Source organism: Tachypleus tridentatus, chromosome 10, assembly GCF_004210375.1.
Source record: "Tachypleus tridentatus isolate NWPU-2018 chromosome 10, ASM421037v1, whole genome shotgun sequence".
NCBI classification, from domain to species: Eukaryota; Metazoa; Arthropoda; class Merostomata; order Xiphosura; family Limulidae; genus Tachypleus; species Tachypleus tridentatus.
The window spans coordinates 62773354-62793717 of NC_134834.1; the positions used below are offsets into that span (position 1 = coordinate 62773354).

Genomic DNA, 20364 nt, shown 5'->3' on the forward strand with positions numbered 1-20364 from the left:
CGGCCGTGAGCTTTAAGAATGAACGCATTCCGATGTTTCCATTTCAAACGACTGTCACGTTCAAAGCACGCCACCCCTTTATAATTTTCCCATACGCCATCTAGTGTACGGAACCATGGTTTTAACAGTCTGAATACATAGAAATTCTTATGCTATGAATCCAGTGACATGAACAATATGTTTACGTATGGATTGTTTGTTTTTCTTTTGAATTTCGCACAAAGCTACTCGAGGGCTATCTGTGCTAGCCGTTCCTAATTTAGTAGTGTAAGACTAAAAGGAAGGTAGATAGTCATCACGACCCACCGCCAACTCTTAGACTACTATTTTACCAACGAATAGTGGGGTTTACGTCACTTAAAACGCCCCCTCGGTTGGGAGAGCGAGCATGTTTGGCGCGACGGGGATGCGAACCCGCGACCTTCAGATTACGAGTCACACGCCTTAACACGCTTTTCCATCACGGGCCGTTTACGTATGGAATAGCTTGAATACATTTTTCATTCTATAAACGGTTCAGATATGCGACAGTAAATAGCTAGGTCATGGAAGTAGCTCGTGTAAGTGTAACTGTATCACTTTAATAGACGAAAATCCATTTTGATTTGATTTTGTATTGTTGTCAGGAGCACGTGTATGGTTTCTGCTCTTGACCTTTGTTTTTCTGTAGTTTCATCTGTTACAAAATATGTTTACGTATGTATTGTTTGTTTTTCTTTTGAATTTCGCACAAAGCTACTCGATACCTATCTGTGCTAGCCGTTCCTAATTTAGTAGTGTAAGACTAGAGGGATGGCAGCTAGTCACCACCACCCATCGCCAACTCTTTTACCAACGAATAGTGGGATTGACCGTCACATTTTACTATCATGTTACTGAAACAATTTATCATTTTTGATTTTTTAGCATACATATTTGTATTGTGTCTGATGAGTACTTTAGTCATGCCTACATACAGAGTCTACCGTCTCTATCATCCTAAGTAAATTACTATTTGATTCAACTGATCTTTGATATTAATTGTTTATACATGCCCTTTCTACCAAAGGATTATCTATTAAGTATCAGTAATTTCGATTTGTTTGTTTGTTTGTTTGTTGAATTTTGCTCAAAGCTACTCGAGAGATATCTGTACTTGTTATTCCTAATTTTGTAGCGATAAACTAGAGAAAATGCAGCTAGTCGACACCACCCACCGTTAACTATTGGGCTACTTTTTATCAACAAGTAGTGGTATTGACCATCACATTTAACCCTCCACTGCTGAAAGGGACGTGTTTGGTAATGGTTTACGAGCTGCGACTCAAATTGCGAGTCGAGCGCTCTAACTCCCAGGCTCCTAGCTGTATTTAATATAACATTTCTGACCAATAAGTTGTTGTTGTTTTGAACTAAGCAAAAGCTACTCAATGGGCTCTCTGTGCTCTGCTCACCACGAGTATCCGAACCCGGTTTTTAGCATTGTCAGTCCTCAAACATACCGCTCTGACAATGTGGGACTGATCAATAGGTTCGCATGAAGATATAATAACGTAGCAAAATAAATGATTAGATAACCAAGCATCATATCGTCAGCTAATTTCTTTCATCCAGTGTGAGAGTCATGACTGATACAAAACTGTGTAATTTTGTAATTGCTACTTCAGATGATAAATATTTTTATAGTTAACTCAAATGATAGTTTGAAACAAATTTAATTAAAACGTTAAAGTGTTAAAACGTTATCATATTAAAGTGTAATATACTGATGCTTTAAACAGATATCTTCGCAAGGGGCAAAGGCAGTTAACGTTGTATTAGTTTCAATGTTATGTACCATTAAATTTTTGAATAAGTGTAAGAATCAATCATTTTAGTTTTTTAGGATAAAAATAAATACTTATTTTATCAAATGTCCACTAAGTTATCCTTATAAGATAAATCTACCACAGAATCATAATTGTAGCCCTTCTATCAATCTTTCCCAGTAAATTAGTATCCTTCGTTAGATAAGAACAAAACTGTACACAGTATTCCTAATGGTCTATTTCCCTGTGGAACAACGGTAACTTTTCGGACTTCTAATGCTATTATAATGGGTTCGATTTTCCTCGGTGGATACAACTTTTAGCCCGATATGGCTTTACTATAACTAAACACATTCACTGCTGATAATACTTAACTCGTATATTTAAATAGAAATACTTATTGTCTTGTTCTTAATACGTATACCTCAAATTCTTTTATGTTTACTACGAGTAGCTTTGGTGTTTTGAGTAACTTCTTCATCGCTTTGTCAAATTATTTTCTTCCATCTGGTTTTGGAAAAAATTTCCACCCATATTAAACATGTGATACAAATTGTGGTAACCGAAGTTCACTTGCTTGCACATACTATAATTAAAGGTGATTTACTAAATATCTACCTGACTTTCGAAGTGACACAAATCATGATATATCTCAACACAACTGGAAATACTCAAGATTTTAGTACGATTACCAAACTTTACTAATTTAGTTATTATATTCCTATCAACATCGTGTTGTTAACTAATCTTTTTTGTGTAACATTATCAAATCATTTTATCAAAATCTTAGTATACAAAGCCCACACATCTTTCATTGTCAAAATAATAAATAAAAGGACCTGAAGACAAAAGACTTTCGAAACGTCGTCCTCTACACTTGTGTCTCCACAACAGGCAGTTGCCGTCCATTCTACAAAGTTGCATTATGAATACGTTGCTTAAACAATCTATCAAAGAATAAATAATTTTCTTGAAAAGTAAGGCAAATTTTCAGTTGAGTAAATCAACAGTTTCTTTCATTTATGATAATATATTTCACTAAACGGTTTGCCAAAGTTTCTTTAATCAGACTCTAAAAGTTTTCGCACTACAGATATAGAATTTGTCAAAAATTTCCATAAAGAGTCAATAAACTAAACAAACATAACCAAAGCTCCAAACCTGTTCACTGTATATTGACATGCCTAAAGAGAGAAAAAGGCTTCCATATCTAATCTTTAATCTCCTTTAATCCTCGAAAGGAAACCTTTTACGACTCGCGTGTTTGATTTGATATCTTTTTTGTCTATTAATTACGAAGGGAATAATATTTAATTTATTCAGGAATATTGCGACATTTTTCGTACAATAACCAAAATCAGGAATACTGTAAGTATATGATCTTGTAAAAAAAAAAAAAAAAAAGTTTATAGGCTATGCCATCTTGTGGCTTTCAACAAAACTATGGAAGAAGCATTCTTTTAAGACTTTTTATGCTTTACTTATCTGTAGCATACTCGTAAAGGTTATTTGGTATTAATAATTCCTTATGAATTGCACATTTCTTTAAAACCAAACCTTAACTACGCTATAGTTTTGTAACTCATTTATTATTTCAATTCAAACTTCCTATGACATTTATTCTCCAGTTCATTCTTCATGTCTTTAACAAGCCAATAAGTTTTTATCTTATCCGTTACCTTTTTTCTTTTTTTAAGAACAATCAATTTTGAAGTTATAACAACTTATTTCTAACATATTATCTTCTTAAAGCATTGTGTTCCATAAATAGCCCGTTCTATAGTTATGGGCTTAATTACAATCAACCTCAAAGATGTGCAGTGTCACCCTTTAACTTTAGAGCTTTCTATATAGTTGATAATTTTGGTAATGTTTATGAAAATAGCTCATAATTTTTTTCTCAAACTATATTTTTGTTAAAGTGCTCCACCTAAAACGTATATAACCAAAATTTATCTATACTCAATATTTTATACACCTATATCTATGTAACAATATATCTTCTGTCTGTCAAAGGGCATCTACCAAAAACGTTACACAAAATAAAATAAAATTATTTTTTTTAAGAAGCGTTAATTTATCCTTTATTAGCCGATTTATTTATACTTTGTCGGCAACTCTTCTGAATTACAATTTTCGAACTTCAATCTCTTCTGTCCCGTGCTGGGACATCAGGTAGTCTTCGGATTTAGCATGCTAAAATCAGGGGTTTGATTCTCCTCGATAGACACAACAGATAGCCGGATGTGATTTTGCTTTTAGAGAAAAATACAAACCAATTTTTCTAAATGCGCCACAAAAAAGAGAATATCCTTGAGTTTGTTTGTTTGTTGTTTTTAAATTTCGCTAAATACTACACGAGGACTATCTGCGCTAGTCGTCCCTAATTTAGCAGTGTAAGACTAGAGGGAAGGCAACTAGTCATCAACCACCACCGCCAACTCATGGGCTACTCTTTTACGAACAAATAGTGAAATTGACTGTCACATTATAACGCCCTATCGACTGAAGGGGCGAGTATGTCTGGTACGACGGGGATTCGAACCCGCGACCCTTAGATTACGAGTCGAACGCCTTAACCCTCCTGGCCATGACGAGCCTGTATATATATATATATATTCTTTAATATCAGTAACTAAACTTTCAACACGATCTATTATGTCCTATACTTTAGCAGCTGGCAAGAAAATTCTAAATCTAATCTTTTTTTTTCTATTTCTCATTGCTTACAACTTTACCAATTTATCTAGTAAAAGAAGCTATGTTAACTTTTTAACTGCCTCTTTCCTCATTGTAAGGTAATGATCAAATGTGTTAAAGACTGAGTACTTGAATGCTGAAATTGTCCTCCATCAAAACACCCTTTATCTAAGCCTTTTAAACTCTTCTCTTGATTTCAAATTTCTGCCTCTAATCTGCTGTTTTGCTTTCTAACAGTGCATCAAAACTATCTGTGATTAATACTGAAATAACCAATCCCTGAATACGTAATGTATTTTATTTTTTTAAGTCACAAATAGGTCTACTATTCTCACACCTAATCCTGACTCCTTTCACACCCTCTAAATGTCATCCCGATTATCACTGAGCTACGTTTAACCACATTGAACTGTACTACTTTTTATTTCCAATTTCCCACAAATTTTAATATCAACATCCAGTACTATTATCTCAAAACATGATCCTAGTATATCGATCAACAATTAAACTTAATTGTATAACTTTACGCTTAGTTTTATTTGAAATTTAGAAACAACATATAAGAATCAAATCCTAACTCAGTTAACTATTTTACACTTTATAGGAGATAAAACTAATATTTCTATTAACAAGAGAATAATAATCTGCTGCTGCGAGTATTTTTAATTTGTCTGAGAACACAAAAAAAGACGAAACCTGTTGCTCTCCATAGCTCCCTCTATTATCTGGGGTAGTGTCATAACCAGGAAGCAAACTTATTAAAAAATTACGCTCATACTAGTAAAAAAGTGGTCCTGTTGGAGGTAAGCTGCTTTCGGTACTTACTCCGCATGGTATTTTCTAATTTTTTTCTCAAATTGGTTAATTTTTAAGAAAAAAAGTGAACAAGCCGTTAATATGGAAATATATATATATATATATAACTTTTACTTTCTAGTTTACTTTAACTGCTACAATGAACATACAAACAAGTGTCGTCATTATCGGAGCTGGCATGGCTGGACTTTCTGCTGCTGAATACTTGACCCAAAATGGAATGACTAACATAGTAGTTTTGGAGGCTGCCAATAGGTGGGACTATATTCTTGGTGATTTAATATTCATTAGTAAGTTTCTCTGATGATAAATGAGACAATCATTGTATTTGAATAATTATACAGCATTTATTTTATGTCATAGCACAAATACTTAATCTAAGGACATGTCGAATATTTTTGTCAGTTACTTCAAATACTGTACTTTAATCAGTTAATATAAATAACCTTCTTTTCGTCAGTTATTTCAAATACTGTACTTTAATCAGTTAATATAAATAACATTCTTTTTGTCAGTTATTTCAAATACTGTACTTTAATCAGTTAATATAAATAACCTTCTAAAAGCAGTTAGATGGTGAGGCAAAATGATACCATTAGAATAACTAAACAACAACTTTTTAAAATTCAACCTGCTCTCAAACGTTATCAAATTACTGTCGTCATTTCTAAATAACTTTATTTAATCAACATAAAAATAGCCACACATTTTCTTCTTCACTGTTTTCACACGAATGTTTTGGGTTTGAAGAAAAATTCTGAAAGATATATTTAATTAATTGTTCATTGTGCATGCGTGTGTGAAAAAAATTAATAATGATAATTAACGACAGTTATGTTTGAAAACTGTTTGTAAAAGGCGAGTAATCGGTAAAGATTGCAATAATGATAATATTATAAGAATTAAGATATTATTACTATCGAGTTATTCTAAACATTATCCAACTCGTTAAATGCGTGACACACCACACAAGTACAGTAAAGTTATTGTTAGAAAGTGAACATTTTGTGCAGTTTTTCACAGTATTAACCAACCATGTAATGTTGACTGCTTATTTTATGTGTGATATAATTTCATTTTTAAATATAAATACATTTTATTTATTATATATATCACATATATATATATTATTGTTTGTGTGTATAGTATACGTTACATTTTAGATATGGAGGGAGAATTCATACCGTTTACTTTGGAGGACAAAACTCAATAGTTGAACTTGGTGCTAACTGGATTCATGGCGGAAGTCCTGAAAATCCGGTCTTTAATTTAGCCATTCAGCATGGTCTTTTCCCTGGGGACATTATCTATACTGAGGAAGACAACGGTCATTTTCTGACTTCATTTGGATTTAAGGTTCAAAAGGAAATGAGTAAAAAAATGTACAATATTTTCAAGAATTTAGAGGAGGAAATGGTTTGTTTGGAAAGTTTTTCTGGTGATACAAGTATTAAAGAATTTATTAGTCAGCGCGAAGAAGATATCGTGCGAACAGTTAACTCTGACGAACGCACTCTTGTACGTTCAATGTTTGTTTATTTCAAAAATTATATAGAATTTTTCGAGGGGGATTCTTTAGAAAGCATTTTTTAAGGAGCGTAAGGGATTATAAAGTTTTCCCTGGGAGAAACGTCAAACTTCCTTTTGGATACAAATCTCTCCTAGATGTAATAGTTAATTCTCTGCCTGAGGGTGTTTTGAAACTTAATCATGAAGTTTCTCAAATAGATTGGGTTGGTCTAAAATGTAAAGTTTTTTGTCTGAACGATAAAGTGTTTGAAGCAGATCATGTTATCTTGACTGTGCCATTGGGTGTTCTGAAAAAGAGATGTACTTCCATGTTTAACCCTTCCTTACCTCGTAAATACCTTGAAGTAATCGAAAGAACAGGCTTTGGTCGAGTTGGTAAAATTTTCCTTGAATTCGAACAACCCTTTTGGAAAGCAGGAACCATAAAATATTTGTATCTAGCTTGGGACAAGGCAGAATGGAAGAAGATGAAAATAGATCCTAAACAGTGGATAGCTTCAGTAAATGGATTTGAGGAAGTTCTTAATAATCCCAAAGTTCTTCTTGGTTGGATCGCTGGTCCTCACAGTGAGTACATGGAGAAAGTATCTGATGAGGAGATTAAAGAAACCTGTACTTTGTGCTTACGCCGATTCCTCAATGACCCAAGTATTCCAATCCCTGTAAGAATTCCTCCGTTCAAAGTGGTGTTCCGATCATCTTTTCGGTGGCTCCTACAGCTACTTAACTCCAAACAATCTTCCAGGTGACATGGATATTCTAGCTACTCCTTTACCATATGTTACGAGCCCAAGATTGTTGTTTGCAGGTGAAGCTACTCACCCAAGTTATTTTTCTACAACTCACGGAGCAAGGCTTAGTGGATTAAGGGAAGCTTCACGTCTTGTCAAAAATGCTTTAAAGGTAAAATTGTAAGCACTCTTTGTATGCAGTAGTCTCCCGAGTGACGTTATATCCTAGTTACTTTTTACCAATTTTTTAAATCTACGACAGTTTGTTTTAAAGTGAAACTACTCATCCAAGCTATTTTTCAACAACTCACGGTGCAAGAGTATGTTGACTGCTAAAAGATTCTCGTATTGCACAAAACAATTCTTTAAATCTGAAATATTTGTACAACCGTTTCGCTATGAAGAATGTGATTAGTAAATTTGAAATATGACATATCTCATTGTTTCCTTATGAAGAATGTTGTTAATGAATTTGAAATATGACATATCTCATTGTTTCCTTATGAAGAATGTTGTTAATGAATTTGAAATATGACATATCTCACCGTTTCTTTATGAAGAATGTGGTTAGTAAATTTGAAACATGACATATCGTCTTTTGATTCAGTGTATTTTCTGATGCTTAACTATTCGTTAAATGTAAGCGACATGTTATGTACAATAAAGGAAAGTATATACATGTTATTGTTTGAGATTACCTCTTTATAGGTAGCGTTGTTGCAAAGGCAGTTTGAAAACTGCTTACCATGAAAGCAAACACTCTTATTAGAAACGAAAAAGCTTTAAAAATGACGTAAATGGCTTAACTTAACTTGTATCTCCAATTGTAGCAAATTTCTTATAGCCATTGATATTATGTTATAGAAAACACTTAAGACGATATAGACAATATAAACCAGTACAGATAATTATGGAACAAATAATATAATAGGTTTTGAAAGCATTCATAGGCTGTATCTTGTGACGCGGTGTCATTCATTTTGAAGTTTTACTGTTTTTATTCGTAGTGCATTTTTATTTCATAGTTCCAATGAAACAGTTTTTATTTGATCGTATTGTTTAGTTATTTTCTTTCCATAACCTTTTGCACATAAGCGCTAAAAACACTAAAATACATCATCCAGTCCTTGCGATAGCTAGAATATAAATATCTCGTTTACTAACAAGAAAAGGAACAAACAGTATTTTTATCAACTTAAATCTAATAATGTTATATTATTTGAGACAAAAGTTATAAACAATAAATTAATAGATCTGAATATAAATCTTAGTTTTATTTATCACAACGTTACGGACAGACACCCTTCGTCAATCGGCAGATGCTGTGTTACAGAGAAATTAGGGAAAGAAATAATGTTTCAAGGATTAGAAGTCTGGAACATTTAAAGGTTCTAATTACACACGTTAAAATAATGTTTGAGAAACTGTTTGTTTTTGTAAACAGTGTTAAAATTTGAAGAAAATAAAAACTTTTCCGGCTTAGAACAGCTAAAATTGATTGTGGAAATTAAATGAAGATAAAAATAGATCTATAAAATAATATTAAAGGAAAATATCTCTAAGAAAGGAAAGGTTGAAAAGGAGAATAAACAAAGAATAAATTATAAAGTATATAAAGAGAAAAGTTTGAGGGAACTTTTTTTCTCTAAATTATTTCAAAATAGATCTAGCAATAACACCTTAAGGGTGCTTGATGTGGAGTTAGAAGAAAAATCTGTGTCCAAGGCTAACTTGTCTTAATTTCTTCAGTGATGTGTTTTTGATGACCAGGACTATTATGTCGGAGGTACCTTTGTAATCAGGAGAAGTAAATCGCCTAGGAAATGAAAGAACAGAGAAAGCCTTCTCTTAAAGATCTAATTTGTTCTCTAACATGGAATATGGAACTAAGGCCAGTAATTGCATTGTTATATGAAACATTGCTGAGTTCCAATGGTGTGAAATTTGCTGTTTCATAGTTTATAGTATACCAAATGGTTTTTAATATTGAGATTACGTCTATAAGAGATCAAAGGAAGAATAACGAATATATCAACATGACGCTTGACTCGCAATCTGTGGGTCATGGCTTCATCCTTTAGGTTTACTATCAGGTCGTAAAACTTCTGGGTTAATACAAAATATTCACGTGATTTACCTCAAATCTAGATGAGATTAAGGTGGAAAGAAGGAAGAAGAGTGGATGTATCAGCAGTCAGTTTTGAGTGGATTAAAATTTTGAGTGTGTGATTCGTTACCAACATGTTTAAAAGATGGTATGTTAATATTATGGGAATTCTTTCGCTTGGCTTTTTTTCTTAGGTTGGATGGCGTTGGTATTTGATAAAGAACGTATATGGTTGTGGAGTGTTTTTATGACATCAGGTGGGTAGTTACGTTGAAAAGAATAGCCCGCCATCTCGACCCTTTTTACAAAGAAGCTCTTGGTACTCAGTATTGGGAACTGTCAGTTAGGAACAACCTCCTCTTTGGTTTAGTAGAGAAGAAAAGCATGATAGTCACATTATATTTGTAGTACACAGTGTTCACAAAAATATCAACAAAGTTTTGGTAATGTGTTTTATGCAGAATGTTTGTATGTGTGTGTGTGTGTAATTAGAACCTCCGCATAATCCCGCGATGGTCTTTTTTCTTCGTGGTTTTAATGTAGCACAGTATTTAGTGCCTGTCAAAAAGCGTCTGCCGAAACGTTGCACACTATTAAACTAAATAAAATTTACATTTAATTATAAGTATCATAAAACCTTACGATGGATGTATAATATAAAAATTTATGGTTGCACATGTTAATTTATCGTTTATTACGTTTATCTAAATTGTTTCGATCACACATTGAAGTAAAACAGTCATTCTATAGTATTTGAGATCTGGTTCATAGTATAATTTTATTGGAATATTTGATATTTCCTATATTTATAGAGTTTTTCATATTGTTTCTTTGTTTGAAACTAAGTTTCATTATTTTTTCATGATACAAGTATTGACTTGTTTATCTTGTTTGTTTTATTATCTATATTTTATTCAATATTCATTTGGGCCCAGGCTAGGAACACTCGAATCATAATCTAAGGTCATGGATTCGAATCCTCGTCATACCATAAAATGCTCGCCCTTTCAGTCGTGAGTGTGTTATATTGTGACGGTCAATCCCACTATTTGTTCATAAAAGAGTAGCCCTAGGTGTGGCAGTGGATGGTAATGACTAGCTGCCTTCCCTATAGTCTTACACTGCTAAATTAGGGATGGCTAGCTCAGATATTCCTCGTGTAGCTTTGCGCGAAATTCAAACAAAGAATGTTTATTTAAACTGCTATTTCCAATGTTCCCAATGTGATTAGTAAGTAACATAAGAGTTTAACTATTTTCTCACGTTTTGTTTTATTTACATTAGATTGTTTTTCACATCTGTCTCATTTCTCTACAAAGTGTGGGAAAATGGGATACAAATGTTTACACTATCGTAATTTTACGGTAACCTAGTTTAAAATTATTAATAATATTAATTACTATTAAAATTGTGACATTAAGTATACAGTTTGATATTACTTTATTTACTTCAGATTTTTTATAGCAGTGACATACAATAAATAACCAAACTTCCAAATAATACTCATTTCTGATAAGGTATACGTTCATGTAAATAATTTTTATGTTTAAGAATTTATCTTTTTAATGAATAGTATGAGTGTTTAAAGATATACTCTTTTAAGAGCTAATTCTTTATGATGATAACGTAAATGTTTAGAAACTTAACCTTCACGTGGATAGTATAAATCTTTAAGAGGTTATTCTTCATGTTCGTGGTATGATTGCTTAAGAGTTTATAGTTTGTTTAAGTACACATGTAAGAAAATATTCTAATTTGGGTAATCTTTCAGACACATTTTTCTGCATCTGAACTTATATGTTCTTTTATTGACACTAATATGAATTGTGATATATTCTGTATCACAGAGGGATTGATAAATATGGGCTGAATCAATAAGAATTTCAAATTGTAAATGAAGGTCCCACAATAATATTTCATTATATCAGTGGCTTCAGCTTTGACATCACGAATTTTAAGATTTCATCTGTTGTAAAAAAGGAATGCATTGATAATCCATTTCTTCAAATCGTTTTGAGCTATCCATCGTCAAATCTTGGATGTACACTGCTTGCCAAAATCTTAAGGCCAATAAACATAAAGAAACAAATATGTATTTTGCATTGTTAAACTCAACCACTTATTTGAGTAGAGCTTCGAAAGATGAAATGAAAAAAGTGAAAATAAATATAAAAAAAATTTAGCATTAAATAGGGAAAATGTGAACACCATGAAATTAGCCTAAATAGTAGCTGCTCAAAACTTTAAGACCATACTGAAACGAAGCGTGTATCGGTAAACACGTATCAAAATTTAGTCATTTGTGTTCAAGCATTAGCGTTGTCAACATCTCCCACTGACATCTTCTGTGTTATATTGGGTAAAAACATGGCAAAGGCTAAAAGGCTGACAGTGTTTGAATGTGGCGGAATTGTCGAGCTGCAAATGCAAGGTCTCTCTTAATGTACCATCGCTGGTTAAATTGGGCGTAGTAAAACTGCTGTTGCAAATTTCTTAAAACACCCTGAGAGATACGGAACGAGAATTTCAAGTTGTCGGCTCAAGCAAATTTCGACGGCGTTGAGCAGGAGGATTTGATAGATTGTTCGACAAGACACCAGCCGATTGTCAAAGCAGATTAAGGCCCTTACGAATGAAGAATGCAGCTCACGAACAATAAGACGGCATTTACGAGAGAACGGCTTTAAAAACCGTAAACGTCTTGAAAGGCCACGCCTCCTTCTACACCATGAAACAGCTCGATTAAACTTTGCTGAGAAGCATCAAACATGGCACGTAGAAAAGTGGACGAAGGTTTTGTTCTCTAATGAAGAAAGATTTAACCTGGATTGTCCTGATTGCTTCCAATGTTACTGGCACAATAAGGATATTCCATTGGAGACATTTTCTACATTACATAGTAGAGAAGGTTCCATTACGATCTGGGGTGTTTTCTCTTTCAATGGAACAATGGACCTGCTGGTTATACAAAGGCTTCAAACAGTAGCTGGTTACATTGGCAAATTGGAGAGAGCATCCTTACGGACTGAAGGCTCTCGCTTGTGTGGAAATGACGGGATCTTTCAGCAGGACAACACTGCAATTCACAATGCCCATATGACTATGGACTTTTTCATGGCGAGTAACGTAATTCTTTTGGACCATCCAGCGTCTTCGCCCAAACTGAACCCCGTTAAAAATGTTTGGGGATGGATGGCAAGGAAAGTCTATAGAAATGGACATCAATTCCAAACAGTGCATGATCTTCATGAAGCCATCTTCACCAATTGGAAAAGCATTCAAGCTAGCCTTCTGCAAACGCTTATATCGACCATGCCAAAGCGAATTTTTGCAGTTATTCGCAATGACGGCGGTGCAACTCTCTACTGAGACTCTTGTTGGATATTTCCTACCCTGTTTAAGACTTTTTTTTGGTATGGTCTTAAACTTTTTACTAGCTAGTATTTTGGCTAATTTCATAGTGTTCACATTTTCCCTATTAAATGCTAAAAAGTTTTTTATTTTTATTTTCATCTTTCGAAGTTCTACTCAAACAAATTGTTAAGTCTAACAACGCAAAATGAATATTTTTTGTTTATACACATTCGCCTTAAGATTTTGGCCAGCAGTGTATATTAGTTTCTAAAAATTTGTTAAGATTAGTAAAGATGTTTGTGTCCATGGTCATGGTGTAGATGGTTGTGTTTTTTTTAATTCCTGTTAATTTGAACATAGCCTGAATTTAGCTGGATCATTTTATATTACAATTATTAAATTTTGTTTCATCTCTTGCCATGTTACACTGATTTAGTTAATGATTAGCTTGTTTTTGAATTTCGTGCAGAGCTACTCGAGGACTATTTGTGCTAGCCATCCCTAATTTAGCAGTGTAAGACTAGAGGGTAGGGCAGCTAGTCATCACAACCCTTGGGCTAATATTTATCAACGAATAGTGGGATTGACCGTCACATTATAACGCACCCACGGCTGAGAGGGATACCAGGATTCGAACCCACGATCCATGGATTATGAATGGAACGCCTTAACACGCTTGGCCATTCCGGGCCTTAATGATTAGTACCAGGCATTCTTCAGTAGTGATTATTTTCATTGGTTTGATGTTTGTCCAAAATTATGGTACTTGAAATATGGTAAAACACTTGATATTATTTAGTATAATTCCAACTGTGAATTAAAGGAATGTGATAATTAATGATTTTTAAGAAGTATTCTTAATATCGATAGATGGTAAGAACGTCAGACAATATGATTACGTTCATTCTGAGTTTGTTAAGAAAAATTGGGAGATTTAAAAACAGAATAAAGTTCCTGAACCAGATAATACATTCCCAACGGTTTTGAGCGACACTCTACTATTTTTGTAAGTTCTTGAATAATGGGTAGGTACCAAATGATTGGAAGCTAACTAATGTCACTATTTTTTATTGAGGTAGGTAATAAAATTTGTCCCAGTAATTATAATTTATTAGTGTTACGTTAGTGGTGGGAAAATCATTTGTAAAGTCTGGTAAAAGATGGTATGAAAAGTTTCATTAACGCAAAAATTTGCCTTACAAATATTTTTATTTACATTAGTTGAAAAGACTGTTCCTCATGTGGATAAGGGTAAGGTTATAATTGGGTGAAAATGAAATTTGAGGAAGCATTTGAAAAGGTGAGTATAAAAAAAACTTATAAAAATCATCTCTGTAGGTGTGGGGGATAAGGTAGTTCTTTAGATAGAAGAGTGGCTAAATGGAAGAAAGCAGAGGGTTGTTATAGATGGAGTTCAGTCATACTGAATTAATGTTGCGAGTAAGGTGCCCCAAGGTTCTGTCTTAACACTTTTGTTCTTTTTTATTACATCAATGACATAAATGGAGGAATGCCAATAAAATACTTAAAGTTGTAGATGATATCAAGGTTCTGAGTATTGTTTACTTTGAAGAGGATGATGCTGCTTTACGGAAAGACTTAGATCATTTACTGAGTTGGGCAGATAAATGGCAGATGTGTTTTAATTATAATAAATGCAAGACAATGCACGTGGGTTGTCATAATATAAATTATAATTTGGATGGCAGAAGCCCTAAGAGTGTTTTGAATAGTGTGCTGTTGCGAGAGGTAGAGCAAATAGGATTTTATGTTTTAACCCCGAAATATTAAATACATGTCTGAAGAGGTTATAATTTTATTGGATAGTTCACAGGTGAGTCCGTATTTGGAGTATTCTTTCGGTCTTAGGCTCCTTACCTTAGGAAGAACATCGTGTTGTTGAAAAGAGCTCGTCCAAAGGAGGGTTATTAGAATGGTGCGTAGGATGGATGTATTGTCACATGAGGAGAGGTTAAGATATATGAAATTGTATTAAAAAAGGAGACTTAGTAGAGTTCTGATTGAGATGTTTAAGATTGTAAAGGGAATTGATAGTGTTGATGCATCATTTATTTTTTATATTTAACAGTGAGAATAGTAAAACTAGAGACACAAATATAAAACGGAATAGGAGTCATCTTCAACAAAGGCAGTTTTATTTTTCTAACAGGAGAATTGACATTTGGAATAAGTTGCCTTCGGATATTGTGGATGCAGTAACATTAAGCGAGTTTAATAGTAAACGTAATAACTGTATGTATCACAGGGACTGGCTTTAACATATTCTAAAAAATTATAATAGTTTACTTTAGAGAATGTGACACGAGACAAACCAACAGGTCCTTTGTCAAACGTACTGTTATGTTACATTATCTTCCTGTGTTTGACGGTCACAATATTGCTGCCTAATTTGTCCTTTTTCTCAATTTTTGTACGATTTTGATTTGATATGCTTTTTGACATTTTAAATGTAAAATAAAACCTAAATTTTTCACTTACTTTTAATTTTGAACATACTAATGATAAAGGAGATAAATATTAGCTTTCGTGATTTTTAGACTTGTTTTCAACTTCTTTGTTGTTTTTGAGTATACACTTGCGTATTTGGTACACTTTTTGCTTGTTATTTCGAAATGAATTATCATTAAAATTTTCGTGTTTGTTTAATGTTTGTCATATTAATTAGTAGCTGTTATAAACGATATTAATTGGACATCTGTTAGTTCATGGAATTACAACGCTAAAATCAGTCGTTCGGTTACCTGCAGCAGACAACTGAAAGTGTGGGTTTACGTTAAAGCACAGAACAGTAATTTTAGATTTTTGTTTTTATAACTTAATTTCATTGACTTCTTTGCTTGTGTCAAAGGTCAACTGAAAATTCGATGTTCACTGCATTGTACTTTGTTTCATATGTTTTCATTAGAACTTTTCTTTTCATTTTAGTTTTACTGGTAGCTTTGTCTGAAATGGAAATTCAATGTTTTACATCTCCTTGAAAAAATGTGGTATTAATTTTTAAGTTACAATTATAAAACAATTGAGCCGCAGTTGTTTCTCGCAGACAGTTAATGATCGGAGGTAACGTATGCAGGTAATTATTGGTTAGTAAAAGCTCTAACATGATCCTTGTTGGCCCCGTATGGCCAGGAGGTTAAGTCGTTCGACTCGTAATCTGATGGTCCTGGGTTCGAGTCCCGGTCGCGCCAAACATGCTCGCCATTTCAGCCGTGGTGGCGTTATAATGTGAAGGTCAGTCCCATTATTCCTTGATAAAAGAGTAGCCCAAGGGTGGTGATGATTAGCTGCCTTCCCTCTAGTCTTACACATCTAAATTAGGGACGGCTAGCGCAGATAGCCCTCGTGTAGCTTTGCGCGAAATTCTAAAACAAACAAACAAACAGTGGTCCTTGTGGAAAACTCCAACTGTTGTGATGTTTCATAAACCATTTTATTGCCTGGTATTCCCTTTTTCTTTTAACGTCTTTATAAAAGCATGATTGGAAATGGCTAATTCAATATAAACAAAATTGTCTGAGCCAATACTATCTGTGTAAAGCTTGAGCTATAAACTTAGAAGGACATGGAATAAATACACACTTAAAATGCGTTCCACGTTCGTTATATATATCATTCAAAGATAAAATAACTAAAATAAAACACGTAATCTACTTACAGTATTCCCCATATTTGTTAAGAAACATGTTAGCTGGAAGGGAAATTAAACGTGCACTAAAATAACATACCGATGCAATCAGATTTGCATATTCAAAATCTTTTGTTGCTTGGTACTTACATTAACAGTACAATATTTTACGTTAGATCCAAACTTAGAGCATGGCCAGGTGGTTAAGGCACTCGACTCGTAATCCGAAATACGAAACAAACCAAACCAATCGAAAGTTAAGAAATTTAAACAAGCCCTTCAGATGAGAATTAATAAACTAAGAATCTATGAGAAATAAAAGTCAATAACATTATGATCAATAGAAAGTCTTGAACATTTAGCATTCTAATGTTCACAAAGTCGAAGTTCTCTCTCAGAACCGCACCACTGTTTACGTTAGTTAAACACAACCCTTATTCACTCACTAAACCTAATAAGGAACTCAATATAAATAGTGGACCATCATCTTAACATTAGACTATACCAAGAAATAATGATAAAATACATTTTAGACAGTTCCTGACATCATAGGAGTTAATATTATACTCTTTAATTGTTTATTTATTTTTGATGTAAATTGTTATACTTCTGCAATTTTGACATGTGCTTCGCCTTTAGGTTGACAAGTGTAGACAATATAAATTCTCACTTCTAATTATATTATATTTAAATTAAAGTTGACTTAGTGAGCTAAGTTCTCACTACATGAGCATTGCTTATATATGTACACATATTGATGATGTATAATAACTTATTACTAATTTATGAACAACTCATGAAACACACGTCATATTCGATTAGACAGAGTTGGTAATACGTAGTGTTATAGGTCTAACGATATCATGTTATTTTACTCTTCGTCAGAGCCTTCTAGTGGTTGATTCAATATATCCATGGTTGCACATCGAGCACATGAACTCATATTCCATCCACAACGTATTCAAAGGATATGATTTCTCTTTAAATTTAAAGAGAAATTTTACCATTCACTGTTCTAAAGTCACATTGTCACTGAACTTGTGGATATAACTGTTTCACAATTTTCATATTAATATTCTATGAAATGGTGCCCAAGTAGGGTTCGAATAAGGTGAAAGTTTCACTTTGGAACATTTAACATTACAACAGAAATGAGGTATTGGGTTTTCAGTTTTAATGAGGATTATTCTATTAAATATAACAAGGGAAAACAATTTCTTTAAGAGAGATTTAATTTCCTCATATTTTAGTTGCACTGTACAGCAAGATTTTATCCAAATTTTTTTTATAAAAACTGAAAAAATAAAACTTTCAGAATTTAAATAAAGTCCAGTGAACATGAGTTTTATGTTATACTTTGGTGAAAAGTACATTCTGATTATTTAAGACGTACATCTAGCAACGAGAGTTTTCTATTCCGTTGATTTTCAACATAAACAATGAACTTTATATTCGGATGTTCACCATTTAAAAGTGGGAGAAATTCATTGGTTGACTCAATATTGTTAAGCACCATAGATGTGTCATCAACACATCTTTTGTGCACACAGACTTAAAACGTTCTGGACTGGAATGTAATCACACGTTTTTACGAAGACACGCATAACAGGATATTTATTCCGTAAAAATCAAAAACCTTGCTATGGCTGATTATAGGTGCCTACACTAGAAATAATTGGTTTAACTTGCTATCCTTGTTTGTGAAAGGCCCGGCATGGCCTAGCGCGTAAGGCGTGCGACTCGTAATCCGAGGGTCGCGGGTTCGCGCCCCCGTCGCGCTAAACATGCTCGCCCTCCCAGCCATGGGGGTGTATAATGTGACGGTCAATCCCACTCTTCGTTGGTAAAAGAGTAGCCTAAGAGTTGGCGGTGGGTGGTGATGACTAGCTGCCTTCCCTCTAGTCTTACACTGCTAAATTAGGGACGGCTAGCACAGATAGCCCTCGAGTAGCTTTGTGCGAAATTCCAAAAACAAACAAACAATTGTTTGTGAAATTTTGTGATTCCATATAAAAGATATAAGATGTGTCGTAAGTTTGACTTCTTTTGTTGCTTTGAAATTACTTTTAATTTTATAACTTTATTTGTAGTGCTTAGAATACGTCCCCCGCTGGTACAGCGGAAAGTAGACGGATTTACAACGCTAAAATTAGGGGTTCGATTTCCCATCCGTTAACTCAGCACATAGCTCGATAGGACTTGGTTACGAGAAAAAACACACATACCCATGTCTGCTTGTTTTAAAGGATTACGGGGTTTGCGTAATTATTTGACTCTCTGTTAAAGCTTTATTATTGCAATTAGCAATTTTAGCTTTAAATAGGCAGGATTTAAGATTAAAATGGTAGTGGACAAAAATTGTTTAACTTGCTGTGTGCATAATATATACATGTATGTATCCAACAAAAAAAGAAACAGAACGAACTGCTTCACTTGTCACGCTGTTTATTTGACTAACTCTGATTTCTACTCACTCTGGAAACTATTCATTGGCTGGCGCATAGCCCGTCAAAAATGACGGGGCAAGTACTACTACACCTCACTCCATATTATATCTTAATCTCACACTTCATAGCTAATCGAAATAAATAAATTTTGCGAAATGAAACTTGGCAAGCAACAAATAGACAGAAAAGTGTAGTCGAGATAGTCGAACGTTGGTAAATTCCTTTCTGAGCCAGCCAAAATTAAGATCATTGATGAAAAGAATTCGTGGCGTATTCATAGAATAACACTATGTAACAAAAATTTTACTTTTTCTTGTTCCTGAGCAGAAAATGTTATTTCTCAATTACTTATGCTTAAACTAAAGGGAAAAAACCTAGTTTTCTCTTCAAACTTTGCTTTAATGACCTGGGAGCGTATAAAAAAAGCATGATGAGAAACTATATTTGCGGCTGATACATGAAAGTGATTTACCTTACAGTTACAAATCTCGAAAAACTACTTACTTCTAAACATTTTTGTATAACTTTAGTATAAATCCATGTAAATATTGACTCATATGTTGTTTTATTTAGACCTTATGTAAATGAAAACGTGCAAATTTGCCTGTTTTTTCATGGAAAATATGTTAATTTCTAAATTTCATTATCCAGGTCACAAAAACAAATCTTGAAGGGAATAATAGCCATTTTCTGTACTTTTACAACATATATAATTAAGAAATAATACATGCTATCCAGGAACAAAGTTTGTGTTACATAGTGTAATTAGTGGTAAAAATTAGTTAGGTCAACAACTTCTAATACATAGAAAAGTCGGTGCGTTTTTGGTAACATTATCCTCCGACACTGACTTGTATGTAATGTTGCTTAGCAACAAAAGTAACCTAAAATTGTTGTTAGTTTATGTACTAAAAGTATAAAATGAAATATAAAGAGAGAACAAAATTAGAAAAAATATTTGTTGATTTCTTGATTTATCTCCTCTGATTAAAAATATTTTTCTTGAAATTATTGGGGATATAACAGAAAGTAACTTAACTCAATAACAATTTAAGGTTAACATTTAATCGATATGTTTACTTTCATGACAAATTTTATGCAATTGACTCGAAGCTGAGTTTTGTCACTCTACACCTTTAGGTTTATTGTGCACAACACTCACTACACTCATACGGTTCACGGCTTCTTCTCACCTGTGTCACTGAAATCTAAATGGACAGGAAGTAATCTATCAATTCTATCTGAA

General features: G+C 33.4%; 1 pseudogene across 1 annotated transcript in view; it reads left to right on the top strand.

Annotated features, from left to right (window-relative positions):
- Positions 1 to 545: 545 nt before the first annotated feature.
- LOC143228360 (uncharacterized) overlaps positions 546 to 20364 on the top strand; it is a 30044-nt pseudogene continuing 10225 nt past the window's right edge. The window contains exons 1-4 of the transcript XR_013015321.1: positions 546 to 560; positions 5222 to 5290; positions 5425 to 5558; positions 6467 to 7745. The product of XR_013015321.1 is annotated as an uncharacterized LOC143228360 (transcript). The remainder of the gene's footprint in view (positions 561 to 5221; positions 5291 to 5424; positions 5559 to 6466; positions 7746 to 20364) is intronic.